Below are 12,964 nucleotides of genomic sequence, written 5' to 3' on the forward strand. Positions count from 1 at the left end.
TTTAGGATTAGAAAAGACGAAGCAGAAGAAGAATTATTTAGAAAAGGTGGAAGGAAAGGAAGGGGAGATGATTACTGATTTTGTTGGGATAGCTGAAAGAGTAGAAGCTTTTTATAGGGATTTATTTAGGAAAGAAGAAGTGGATGAGGAGAGTATGAGGCAGGTGTTGGATAGTGTGAAAGCCAGGTTGAGCGATGATGATAGGGAGAAGTGTGAGACAGGAATAGGGACGGGTGAAATAAATGAAGCGATAGGAGGGTTAGGGAGAAATAAGAGTCCAGGGATAGATGGGTTAATTGGTGAATTTTATGTTGAGTTTAGGGAGGAGTTAGTGCCAGTGCTGGAGAGGTTATTTATGCCGCTTTTCCACTGCATGGTACCAGCTCGACACGACTCGACTCGACTCGACTCAGCTCGCCTTTTTTGCGTTTCCACCGCGAAAACATGGTATCTGGTACCTGAAGTGGCTGCTTTTTCTAGTACCGCCTCGCTCTAGGTTCCAAGCGGCTGAGCCAATGCTAAAAGGTGACGTCGGCAGACGGCCGGCCACTGATTGGCCAGAGAGTGTGACGAAGTCACGAGAGCGACATGGCAACCATGCTGGTAACAGCCATAGCAGCGCCGCAGCCAACATATTCCACTTCTTCAACATGCCAGCTAATAATACGAACACGAATACCATCGCATCGATGTTCTCCATTGTTGTTATGTGGGTTCTGTCCATGTGTGGGTTACGTAGGTGTTGTTTGCGTCGCGTACAAAAATACGTCACGGCCCTTTCGCGCAGCCGACCCCGCCCACGTCCCGGAGGTACTATTTGCGGTGGAAAAGGACCCGCGCTGCTACCGTGTCGAGTCGTGTCGAGTCGTGTCGTGTCGAGTCGAGCTACATGTGCGGTGGAAAAGCGGCATCAGATGGATAGAGGAGAAGGGCGAGATGCCGCTGAGCATGTCGACAGGGTTAGTAACGGTGATACACAAGAAAGGGAGTAGGGTTAAGCTACAGAATTATAGGCCACTTAGTATGTTGAATGGTGATTATAAAGTTTTAGCAAGGGTGTTAGCCAACAGGGTCAAACAGGTAATAGGGAAGGTGGTGGGAAGCACACAGGCATATAGTATACCAGGTAGGGACATAGCAGACACAATTAGCAGTATTAGGGACACAATAGAATATATGAAGAGAGATAAAGGGGGGATAGCTGTAAGTTTAGATTTGAACAAAGCATTTGATAGGGTGGATCATGATTATTTATATAGAGTGTTAGATAAATTTGGTTTTGGGTACAGGTTGGTAGGATGGATAAAGAGGATGTACGACAGGGCAGTGAGTTGCGTTAAAATCAATGGGATAGTTACAGACGCATTTAGACTGGAAAGGTCGGTTAGGCAAGGCTGTCCGCTGTCGGCACTGCTGTACTCCTTGTCGGCAGAGCCGCTAGCGGCCCTTCTTATGCAAAATGATAGGATCAGGGGTATAGAGTTGCCAGGGGGGCGGGTTAGTTTATTATTTCAGTATGCAGATGACACGACAGTTACAGTTAGGGACAGGGAAAGTGTAGTTGAGGTTTTAGGTAGTGTAGAGTTGTATGGCAGGGCATCAGGGGCGAAAATAAACATGGAAAAGTCAGAAATCATGTATGTAGGTGTGGAGAGAGCAGGTAGGAGGGAGATAGGATTGAAAGAGGAAAATGATTATTTTAGGATATTAGGTGTGAACTTAGGGATAGAGGATAAAGAAGGGAGAGATATGCAATTTGAAGGGATAATGAATGGTATTAGGAAGACGTTAAGGTTTTGGAAACTTAGAGGGTTGAAGTTGAAGGGGAAGGTGACAGTTGTGAATGCGCTGGTAATGAGCAAGCTTGTGTATGCAATGAATGTGTTGGATGTGCCTGATAGAGTTTTGAAGGAGGTGGAGAGAATGGTGAGTGAGTTTGTGTGGGGTGGGAAGGGGGTTAGGATAGCCAGGGAGGTGATGGAAAATGAGTATGAGGATGGTGGGTTAAAATTGATTAATTTAGAAAGGAGAAAGAAAGCACTTAGGGTGAAAATGGTGGTGAGATATTTAAAGGACAAGAGGGATCATATATGGAAGGTGTTTTTAAGGGAAGCAATTAATAAATGCGGTGGGTGTGGAGAGAGTGGAGTGTATATGGAACTAAAGAAAGGTATGTTGAGTGGAGTGTCTGAGTTTTATAAGGAGGTGTTGGGAGCGTGGGGAGAGTTTGTGAAATGTGTGAAGTATGAGTGTAAGGATGTTAAGCAGGTATGGGAGCAACCAGTGTTTTTAAATCCAAAAATCACATTTGAAGGGAACACAATTTATAACAGGGTGATTTGGAGAGCAGGGGTTAGGAAGGTGAAGGATTTAGTTTATGAGTATGTACCTGGGTTCATGAGGGCACAGGTAATGGTCGACGAGGTGAGGGAAAGAGGGGATGAAATATGGTTGGGTACGGCACAGGGAGTGTTGGAAAGGATCAAGGAGGGTATGCCGAGAGAATGGGTTGGGATGATTGAGAGAGAGGCTGTGGTGAATGGGGAAGGAGAGATAGAAATGTATGTGGGGGAAGGAGAAAGGAGGGTGAGTCTGAAGAGTTTGAAAACGAGAGTCATGTATAGATGTTTAAGAGGGAAAGAAGTGAGGAGACCGGCTGCGGAGAAAGTATGGGTTAGAGTGTTGATTGATATGGATGTAGGGGGAATATGGAGGAATTTAAGAGTGAAATGGAACTGTATTGAATGTGAAGATTTGGATTTCCTTTTGCGGCACAACAGGGTGTTTAACAATTTAATAATCAGTAGGTTTGATGTGAATGTGAGGAAGAAATGTGATGTGTGCGGAGTGGGGGTGGAAACGTGTATGCATGAGTTTGTTGAATGTTGTGAGTTGGAGGGATACTTTGTGAAAATTAAAGGATTAATAAACAGATGTTGGGGAGGGGGTTTGTGGAGAGAATAGAATGGAGAGAGTTGTGGCTGTTTGGGGTGATAAGTAAGGTGGAGGGTTGTAATGTTAATCTGTTAAATTATGTTTTAAGCCACGCAAGGTTTGCTGTCAAGCTCAGGAGGAATTTGGCCCATTATGAGGAGAAGAGAGTTGAGGTATGGAGTGTTTTTAAAAGTATAATGAGAAGAGATGTGAATATGGTTTATAGATATGTTGGGGAAGATGAGTTTCTGGGAGGGTTTGTGGAGGGGAGCACTTTTGTTGTGCTTGGAGGCGATGGGGAAGTGAAATTGGATTTTGGATGAGTTGAGGTCTGCAGGGTGACTGACTATTTTTTTTTTTTTATTTCTTGTTAATTAGTGTTTTAAGTTCATGACTTTTTTGATTTGGTGAGGGGCCAGTGTATTGAAGGTTTTTACAAAAGCATCCTGGCTAACCCAGTATTGTTTGTAGTTATTTTGGTTTGAGATGGATCTGAAGTATCTTTCTTGTTTTATTTGTTTTATGTTTTATTTATGTATGATGGTGTATGTATATATTTTGTGTTAATAAAAAAATAAAAAGGCACGCCCGCTCTCGTCTGATCTCGGAAGCTACGCAGGGTCGGGCCTGGTTAGTACTTGGATGGGTGACCGCCTGGGAATACCAGGTGCTGTAAGCATTAAACTTTTTCAACTCGAGCTCATTGGATGCAATGGCCTACCGTGCGCTGATCTTTAGCGCCCACTGTTTTGGAGAATTTAAGCAACATACAGACTCTGACGACGTCTCCTCAAACTCTATTTTTGAAACATGTGGACAGTGTAGTGACGCTGCTAGCAGGGAGCAGCAGAGAGCTGCAATGCCGGCGGTCCACCTTAGTCCATCCCAGGTTTTGCAACGCTACGTTTCTTCAAAAGATCACGCAAACGATGCCGCCAAAGCAGTGTAATGCATTGCGTTCAAATATGTAACTCTCAGTCTGGAATAACGTATTCATTCATTCATTATGGATCTAATCATTGTTTCTGTACAAGTCCCGTCTCTGGCCACGGCAGCGCTCTCACTCCTTACGTCCTCCCCCTGTATAAAAGCTAATATGGTCAAGTCTATAAATGCTTACGGCCATACCACCTTAGGCACGCCCGATCTCGTCTGATCTCGGAAGCTAAGCAGGGTCGGGCCTGGTTAGTACTTGGATGGGTGACCGCCTGGGAATACCAGGTGCTGTAAGCATTATACTTTTTCAACTCGAGCTCATTGGATGCAATGGCCTACCGTGCGCTGATCTTTAGCGCCCACTGTTTTGGAGAATTTAAGCAACATACAGACTCTGACGACGTCTCCTCAAACTCTATTTGTGAAACATGTGGACAGTGTAGTGACGCTGCTAGCAGGGAGCAGCAGAGAGCTGCAATGACGGCGGTCCACCTTAGTCCATCCCAGGTTTTGCAACGCTACGTTTCTTCAAAAGATCACGCAAACGATGACGCCCAAGCAGTGTAATGCATTGCGTTCAAATATGTAACTCTGAGTCTGGAATAACGTATTCATTCATTCATTATGGATCTAATCATTGTTTCTGTACAAGTCCCGTCTCTGGCCACGGCAGCGCTCTCACTCCTTATGTCCTCCTCCTGTATAAAAGCTAATATGGTCAAGTCTATAATTGCTTACGGCCATGCCACCTTAGGCACGCCCGATCTCGTCTGATCTCGGAAGCTACGCCGGGTCGGGCCTGGTTAGTACTTGGATGGGTGACCGCCTGGGAATACCAGGTGCTGTAAGCATTATACTATTTCAACTCGAGCTCATTTGATGCAATGGCCTACCGTGCGCTGATCTTTAGCGCCCACTGTTTTGGAGAATTTGAGCAACATACAGACTCTGACGACGTCTCCTCAAACTCTATTTGTGAAACATGTGGACAGTGTAGTGACGTAGCAGAGAGCTGCAATGACGGCGGTCAACCTCAATCCATCCAAGGTTTTGCAACGCTACGTTTCTTCAAAAGATCACGCAAACGATGACGCCAAAGCAGTGTAATGCATTGCGTTCAAATATGTAACTCTGAGTCTGGAATAACGTATTCATTCATTCATTATGGATCTAATCATTGTTTCTGTACAAGTCCCGTCTCTGGCCACGGAAGCGCTCTCACTCCTTACGTCCTTCCCCTGTATAAAAGCTAATATGGTCAAGTCGATGAATGCTTACGGCCATACAATCTTAGGCACGCCCGATCTCCTCTGATCTCGGAAGCTAAGCAGGGTCGGGCCTGGTTAGTACTTGGATGGGTGACCGCCTGGGAATACCAGGTGCTGTAAGCATTATACTTTTTCAACTCGAGCTCATTGGATGCAATGGCCTACCGTGCGCTGATCTTTAGCGCCCACTGTTTTGGAGAATTTAAGCAACATACAGACTCTGACGACGTCTCCTCAAACTCTATTTGTGAAACATGTGGACAGTGTAGTGACGCTGCTAGCAGGGAGCAGCAGAGAGCTGCAATGACGGCGGTCCACCTTAGTCCATCCCAGGTTTTGCAACGCTACGTTTCTTCAAAAGATCACGCAAACGATGACGCCCAAGCAGTGTAATGCATTGCGTTCAAATATGTAACTCTGAGTCTGGAATAACGTATTCATTCATTCATTATGGATCTAATCATTGTTTCTGTACAAGTCCCGTCTCTGGCCACGGCAGCGCTCTCACTCCTTACGTCCTCCTCCTGTATAAAAGCTAATATGGTCAAGTCTATAATTGCTTACGGCCATTCCACCTTAGGCACCCCCGATCTCGTCTGATCTCGGAAGCTACGCAGGGTCGGGCCTGGTTAGTACTTGGATGGGTGACCGCCTGGGAATACCAGGTGCTGTAAGCATTATACTATTTCAACTCGAGCTCATTGGATGCAATGGCCTACCGTGCGCTGATCTTTAGCGCCCACTGTTTTGGAGAATTTGAGCAACATACAGACTCTGACGACGTCTCCTCAAACTCTATTTGTGAAACATATGGACAGTGTAGTGACGTAGCAGAGAGCTGCAATGACGGCGGTCCACCTTAGTCCATCCCAGGTTTTGCAACGCTACGTTTCTTCAAAAGATCACGCAAACGATGACGCCCAAGCAGTGTAATGCATTGCGTTCAAATATGTAACTCTGAGTCTGGAATAACGTATTCATTCATTCATTATGGATCTAATCATTGTTTCTGTACAAGTCCCGTCTCTGGCCACGGAAGCGCTCTCACTCCTTACGTCCTTCCCCTGTATAAAAGCTAATATGGTCAAGTCGATGAATGCTTACGGCCATACAATCTTAGGCACGCCCGATCTCCTCTGATCTCGGAAGCTAAGCAGGGTCGGGCCTGGTTAGTACTTGGATGGGTGACCGCCTGGGAATACCAGGTGCTGTAAGCATTATACTTTTTCAACTCGAGCTCATTGGATGCAATGGCCTACCGTGCGCTGATCTTTAGCGCCCACTGTTTTGGAGAATTTAAGCAACATACAGACTCTGACGACGTCTCCTCAAACTCTATTTGTGAAACATGTGGACAGTGTAGTGACGCTGCTAGCAGGGAGCAGCAGAGAGCTGCAATGACGGCGGTCCACCTTAGTCCATCCCAGGTTTTGCAACGCTACGTTTCTTCAAAAGATCACGCAAACGATGACGCCCAAGCAGTGTAATGCATTGCGTTCAAATATGTAACTCTGAGTCTGGAATAACGTATTCATTCATTCATTATGGATCTAATCATTGTTTCTGTACAAGTCCCGTCTCTGGCCACGGCAGCGCTCTCACTCCTTACGTCCTCCTCCTGTAAAAAAGCTAATATGGTCAAGTCTATAATTGCTTACGGCCATGCCACCTTAGGCACCCCCGATCTCGTCTGATCTCGGAAGCTACGCAGGGTCGGGCCTGGTTAGTACTTGGATGGGTGACCGCCTGGGAATACCAGGTGCTGTAAGCATTATACTATTTCAACTCGAGCTCATTGGATGCAATGGCCTACCGTGCGCTGATCTTTAGCGCCCACTGTTTTGGAGAATTTGAGCAACATACAGACTCTGACGACGTCTCCTCAAACTCTATTTGTGAAACATGTGGACAGTGTAGTGACGTAGCAGAGAGCTGCAATGACGGCGGTCCACCTTAGTCCATCCCAGGTTTTGCAACGCTACGTTTCTTCAAAAGATCACGCAAACGATGACGCCCAAGCAGTGTAATGCATTGCGTTCAAATATGTAACTCTGAGTCTGGAATAACGTATTCATTCATTCATTATGGATCTAATCATTGTTTCTGTACTAGTCCCGTCTCTGGCCACGGCAGCGCTCTCACTCCTTACGTCCTCCTCCTGTATAAAAGCTAATATGGTCAAGTCTATAATTGCTTACGGCCATACCACCTTAGGCACGCCCGATCTCGTCTGATCTCGGTCAGGTGTGCGAGCAGGAAGCAGGAAGTGAGCAGAGAGCAGGCGAGTGTTTGTTGCTACCTTTATGCTTGTTTAAGTGCTTTATTTTTTGATTTTTCTTGATACATCTCCCCCAAACAGTGAGGTACTGTTTGGGGGGAACATAGTTCTCCCATTGTTTTGGGGAAGGATTATTATGCAGACGGACATAATGGGAACGGATCATGGAAACGGGAAAGGCTCGGATGAAGTAGACTGCGGAAAGATAGACCAGAGGGGAGGAGAGGCTGGTGATAAAGAGATTAGATACGACAAAGAACTGACCGTGAGTGTGGAACTGATCGGGGAAGATCCAGTAACGGTAATGGAGTTTATGAGAGTGACGAGAGAGGTGTGCGGGGAGTTGATGGCGTGCCGTAAAACTGGTTTGAAAAGGTATGAATTGACAATGGGACATCTCAGCGGGAAGAATAAACTAATGGACGGTTTCAAAATAAGAGGGGTTAGTATAGTTGCAAAGGAGCTTACCAGTGACGAAACGGTGGTGTCGTTCTTGGAGCTTCCGGCGTACACCACGGACAAGGATGTTATTCTGAAGCCACAGGGGTGGGGGGTCTCTGCTGCCTCACCGATCAAAAGGAGAATGTGGCCTGGCACTAACATTGCAGACGGGACCAGGTTTCTGAAGGTGAAGTTTAATGACTTGGTTAGGTCGTTGCCGTATTCGACGCAGTTCAGCACAGCTACGGGTCCCCAGTACTTCCGGGTGATCCACGACAGGCAGGAGAAGGTATGTAGGATGTGTATCCAACCGGGGCACATTCTGAGGGACTGTCCGGAGTTTAAATGCCACAGGTGCCATGGACAGGGGCACTACGCAAGAGAGTGTGGCACAGACGCGGAACAGAGGCGACAAGGAGGAGAAGGCGGGAGTGGCGTGGGAGTCGGCGGGGAAGGAGAGCAGGAGGACGAGGAGCAGGAAGGAATGGTAGAGGACGTGAGCGCAGCGGAAGAGACAACGGAGACGGGAGGAGAGATGGAAAGGGAGAACGGCTGCAGCGCGGACAGTGCGGTGAGGGGGACGGACGAGCGAGAGGAGCGGAGCAGCGCGGGGGAGGGAGCGAAAGGAGGGGAGAAGAACGTGGGAAAGAGTGGAATGACTGTGGTGGGACAGGGAGGAGGAAGGTCGGTGGCAAGCGGGATTAAGTTTGGGTGGAGGGCTGCTGATATAACAGAAAGTAGGAAGTGGGTGGCTTCGGATATATCAGACAGTGGGGAGGAAAACATGGAGGTGGTGGGTGGAAATAGGAAAAGACCATCGGGGAGGAAGGAGAGAGAAGATAAGGGGAAAAAAAGTGCAAATTAATAATATAACGTGTGGAATCTCTTCTCATTTATACTTTTAATGATCAGGATAACTTCTTTTAACGCTAATGGGCTAAGGGACAGGAACAGGAGGCAGCAAACCTTGATGGTGTGTGAGGCAGACATAATATGTTTACAAGAGACACATTGGGATGAGGAGGTTATGAGGGTGGTTGAGAGAGAATTGATGGGGGACATGTATGTGAATAATGGTGGTGTTAAATCAAGAGGGGTAGCAATTTTAGTGAAAAGGGGAGTGGTTGAGAAAGTGACGAAGTGTGTGGATGATGGTGATGGGAGGGTGATAGGAATTACTTTTGAGTACTTGGGTAAAATATGTCGATTGTTGAATGTGTATGCGCCGAATGAGGTGAAGGAGAGGAGGGTTTTTTTTGAGGGATTGGGGGGAATGTGTGTGGAAAACTGTTTAGTGGTGGGTGACTTTAACGTGTGGTGTGGGAGGTTGGATGCGTCTGCAAGTATGTGTTTCAGGAATGACGTGTCAAGAGGTGTGTTGGAGGAGGTTATGAGAGACAATGGTTTAATAGATGTGTGGAGTTAAAGGAATCCAGAGGGGAGGGTTTTTTCAAGGAGGCAAGTGGTGAGAGGAGTTTTAAAACAGAGTAGGATAGATTTAGTCTCGAGTACAAACGGCATTGCAGGTAGGATAGGGAGAATTGAGTATAAGGTTACTGCGCTCAGTGATCACATGGTGTTAGGGTTTAATTTAGGTCAGGGGTTTGAGAGGAGAGGGGGAGGCGTGTGGTGTATGAATGGTGAGTTGCTGAGAGAAGAAAAGTACAAAAGGAAAGTGAGAGAATGTATATTGAGGAGGAAGAATGAGAATGAGAAGAATGTATGAGGAGGACATTGGGAGGTGGTGGGAGAGTTTGAAAGGAGAGATAAAGGAATTGAGTATGGGTTATAGTAGAGGCAGGAATATGACACAGAGAGAGAGAGAGAGAGAGAGGAGGTTAAAGGGAGATTTAGCTAGAGGCAAAGAGAGCGGATGAGGTGGTAGGCTATGATTTGGGGAAGTATATTAGAATTAAGGATGAACTGAAGGAGATAGAACAGAGGAGGTGTATGGGTGCAATAGTCAGAAGCAGGGCCAGATATGTGATTGAGGGAGAGAAATGTACAGGATTCTTTTTAGGATTAGAAAAGACGAAGCAGAAGAAGAATTATTTAGAAAAGGTGGAAGGAAAGGATTACTGATTTTGTAGGGATAGCTGAAAGAGTAGAAGATTTTTATAGGGATTTATTTAGGAAAGAAGAAGTGGATGAGGAGAGTATGAGGCAGGTGTTGGATAGTGTGAAAGCCAGGTTGAGCGATGATGATAGGGAGATGTGTGAGACAGGAATAGGGACGGGTGAAATAAATGAAGCGATAGGAGGGTTATGCCCTGTTTACACCTACCCGATAGTGGGCCCCGATGGTGCCCGATGGCTAAATCAGCAGCTATCGTTATAACATCAGGAAATAGTGTGGTTGCATCGGGAAACACCGTTACTCTTCCCGGGAACATCGTTAGACAACGGGAAGAAACGGGAAGAAATGCTCAATGATCGGGCAACAACGGGCAACATCGGCAAAGAACGAACATGTTTGTTAATTTTGGGTCTATCGGGGTAGAATCGGCTACCAGGTGTTTTTATGGGCTAATCGGCTATAATCGGGAATAGAACGGGAGTATAACGTAAGACATCGCAAGTCGTTCGGGAGTTTTCCTGCAGTACATCGGCTATATTCGTTAATCTTCCGCGCTTTATCGTCTTTTATCGTCTTTATATCGGCAACTTCAACACACGAAAGACCCTCGAGAACCCTAGACAAATAACGATTGTGAGTAAACAGATTGTGTTAAGGAAGACCCTCAATCTGCCACTTGGGTATAAATAGGGGGTGATGGATGGATGTCCTACTTTTATAATTACAGGGTACTTCGCCCATTTAGAACCGGCGTTCTATTATTATAAAATCGCTATTGTAATATAAATAAATATATAAATAAATATCAGTCTAAACCAGTCTCCCCTTTGCCTTCTCCAGAAATGACGCCAAACGCGTCATTTGACGTGTTTGGCGTCATTCCAAATGACGTCAAATGACGCCAAACGCACTTCGGGTGTCTTCCCTGGCATAAATCGTTATGTTATCGTTATAACATCGGGTATGTGTAAATGCTACCCCGATAAATTGACCCGATCATATATTTTTAGCCCGATGTCACCCGAATCACCCCGACTTCCACATCGGTGGTCCATCGGCCATTAGCGGCCATTAGCGGGATGGTGTAAACGGGGCATTAGGGAGAAATAAGAGTCCAGGGATAGATGGGTTAATTGGTGAATTTTATTTTGAGTTTAGGGAGGAGTTAGTGCCAGTGCTAGAGAGGTTATTTAGATGGATAGAGGAGAAGGGCGAGATGCCGCTGAGCATGTCGACAGGGTTAGTAACGGTGATACACAAGAAAGGGAGTAGGGTTAAGCTACAGAATTACAGGCCACTTAGTATGTTGAATGGTGATTATAAAGTTTTAGCAAGGGTGTTAGCCAACAGGGTCAAGCAGGTAATAGGGAAGGTGGTGGGAAGCACACAGGCATATAGTATACCAGGTAGGGACATAGCAGACACAATTAGCAGTATTAGGGACATAATAGAATATATGAAGAGAGATAAAGGGGGGATAGTTGTACGTTTAGATTTGAACAAAGCATTTGATAGGGTGGATCATGATTATTTATATAGAGTGTTAGATAAATTTGGTTTTGGGCACAGGTTGGTAGGATGGATAAAGAGGATGTACGACAGGGCAGTGAGCTGCGTTAAAATCAATGGGATAGTCACAGACGCATTTAGACTGGAAAGGTCGGTTAGGCAAGGCTGTCCGCTGTCGGCACTGCTGTACTCCTTGTCGGCAGAGCCGCTAGCGGCACTACTAATGCAAAATGATAGGATCAGGGGGATAGAGTTACCAGAGGGGCGGGTTAGTTTATTATTTCAGTATGCGGATGACACGACAGTTACAGTTAGAGACAGGGAAAGTGTAGTTGAGGTTTTAGGTAGTGTAGAGTTGTATGGCAGGGCATCAGGGGCGAAAATAAACATGGAAAAGTCAGAAATCATGTATGTAGGTGTGGAGAGAGCAGGTAGGAGGGAGATAGGATTGAAAGAGGAAAAGGATTATTTTAGGATATTAGGTGTGAACTTAGGGATAAAGGATAAAGAAGGGAGAGAATGCAGTTTGAAGGGATAATGAATGGTATTAGGAAGACGTTAAGGTTTTGGAAACTTAGAGGGTTGAAGTTGAAGGGGAAGGTGACAGTTGTGAATGCGCTGGTAATGAGCAAGCTTGTGTATGCAATGAATGTGTTGGATGTGCCTGATAGAGTTTTGAAGGAGGTGGAGAGAATGGTGAGTGAGTTTGTGTGGGGTGGGAAGGGAGTTGGGATAGCCAGGGAGGTGATGGAAAATGAGTATGAGGATGGTGGGTTAAAATTGATTAATTTAGAAAGGAGAAAGAAAGCACTTAGGGTGAAAATGGTGGTGAGATATTTAAAGGACAAGAGGGATCATATATGGAAGGTGTTTTTAAGGGAAGCAATTAATAAATGCGGTGGGTGTGGAGAGAGTGGAGTGTATATGGAACTAAAGAAAGGTATGTTGAGTGGAGTGTCTGAGTTTTATAAGGAGGTGTTGGGAGCGTGGGGAGAGCTTGTGAAATGTGTGAAGTATGAGTGTAAGGATGTTAAGCAGGTATGGGAGCAACCAGTGTTTTTAAATCCAAAAATCACATATGAAGGGAACACAATTTATAACAGGGTGATTTGGAGAGCAGGGGTTAGGAAGGTGAAGGATTTAGTTTATGAGTATGTACCTGGGTTCATGAGGGCACAGGTAATGGTCGACGAGGTGAGGGAAAGAGGGGATGAAATATGGTTGGGTACGGCACAGGGAGTGTTGGAAAGGATCAAGGAGGGTATGCCGAGAGAATGGGTTGGGATGATTGAGAGAGAGGCTGTGGTGAATGGAGAAGGAGAGATAGAAATGTATGTCGGGGAAGGAGAAAGGAGGGCGAGTCTGAAGAGTTTGAAAACGAGAGTAATGTATAGATGTTTAAGAGGGAAAGAAGTGAGGAGACCGGCTGCGGAGAAAGTATGGGTTAGAGTGATGATGATATGGATGTAGGGGGAATATGGAGGAATTTAAGAGTGAAATGGAACTGTATTGAATGTGAAG

At 45.8% G+C, this 12,964-nt stretch overlaps 6 non-coding genes across 6 annotated transcripts; all 6 read left to right on the forward strand.

Annotated features, from left to right (window-relative positions):
* Nucleotides 1-4,048: 4,048 nt before the first annotated feature.
* LOC115539324 (5S ribosomal RNA) lies at nucleotides 4,049-4,167 on the forward strand. Its single transcript, XR_003975839.1, has one exon. It is a non-coding gene; the product is annotated as a 5S ribosomal RNA (ribosomal RNA).
* A 435-nt stretch (nucleotides 4,168-4,602) lies between these two features.
* LOC115539325 (5S ribosomal RNA) lies at nucleotides 4,603-4,721 on the forward strand. Its single transcript, XR_003975840.1, has one exon. It is a non-coding gene; the product is annotated as a 5S ribosomal RNA (ribosomal RNA).
* A 421-nt stretch (nucleotides 4,722-5,142) lies between these two features.
* LOC115539328 (5S ribosomal RNA) lies at nucleotides 5,143-5,261 on the forward strand. The gene has a single exon (XR_003975843.1). It is a non-coding gene; the product is annotated as a 5S ribosomal RNA (ribosomal RNA).
* A 435-nt stretch (nucleotides 5,262-5,696) lies between these two features.
* LOC115539327 (5S ribosomal RNA) lies at nucleotides 5,697-5,815 on the forward strand. Its single transcript, XR_003975842.1, has one exon. It is a non-coding gene; the product is annotated as a 5S ribosomal RNA (ribosomal RNA).
* A 421-nt stretch (nucleotides 5,816-6,236) lies between these two features.
* LOC115539329 (5S ribosomal RNA) lies at nucleotides 6,237-6,355 on the forward strand. The gene has a single exon (XR_003975844.1). It is a non-coding gene; the product is annotated as a 5S ribosomal RNA (ribosomal RNA).
* Nucleotides 6,356-6,790: 435 nt separating this feature from the next.
* On the forward strand, nucleotides 6,791-6,909 carry LOC115539326 (5S ribosomal RNA). The gene has a single exon (XR_003975841.1). It is a non-coding gene; the product is annotated as a 5S ribosomal RNA (ribosomal RNA).
* Nucleotides 6,910-12,964: the final 6,055 nt, after the last annotated feature.

Source organism: Gadus morhua, unplaced genomic scaffold (genome assembly GCF_902167405.1).
Source record: "Gadus morhua unplaced genomic scaffold, gadMor3.0, whole genome shotgun sequence".
NCBI classification, from domain to species: domain Eukaryota; kingdom Metazoa; phylum Chordata; class Actinopteri; order Gadiformes; family Gadidae; genus Gadus; species Gadus morhua.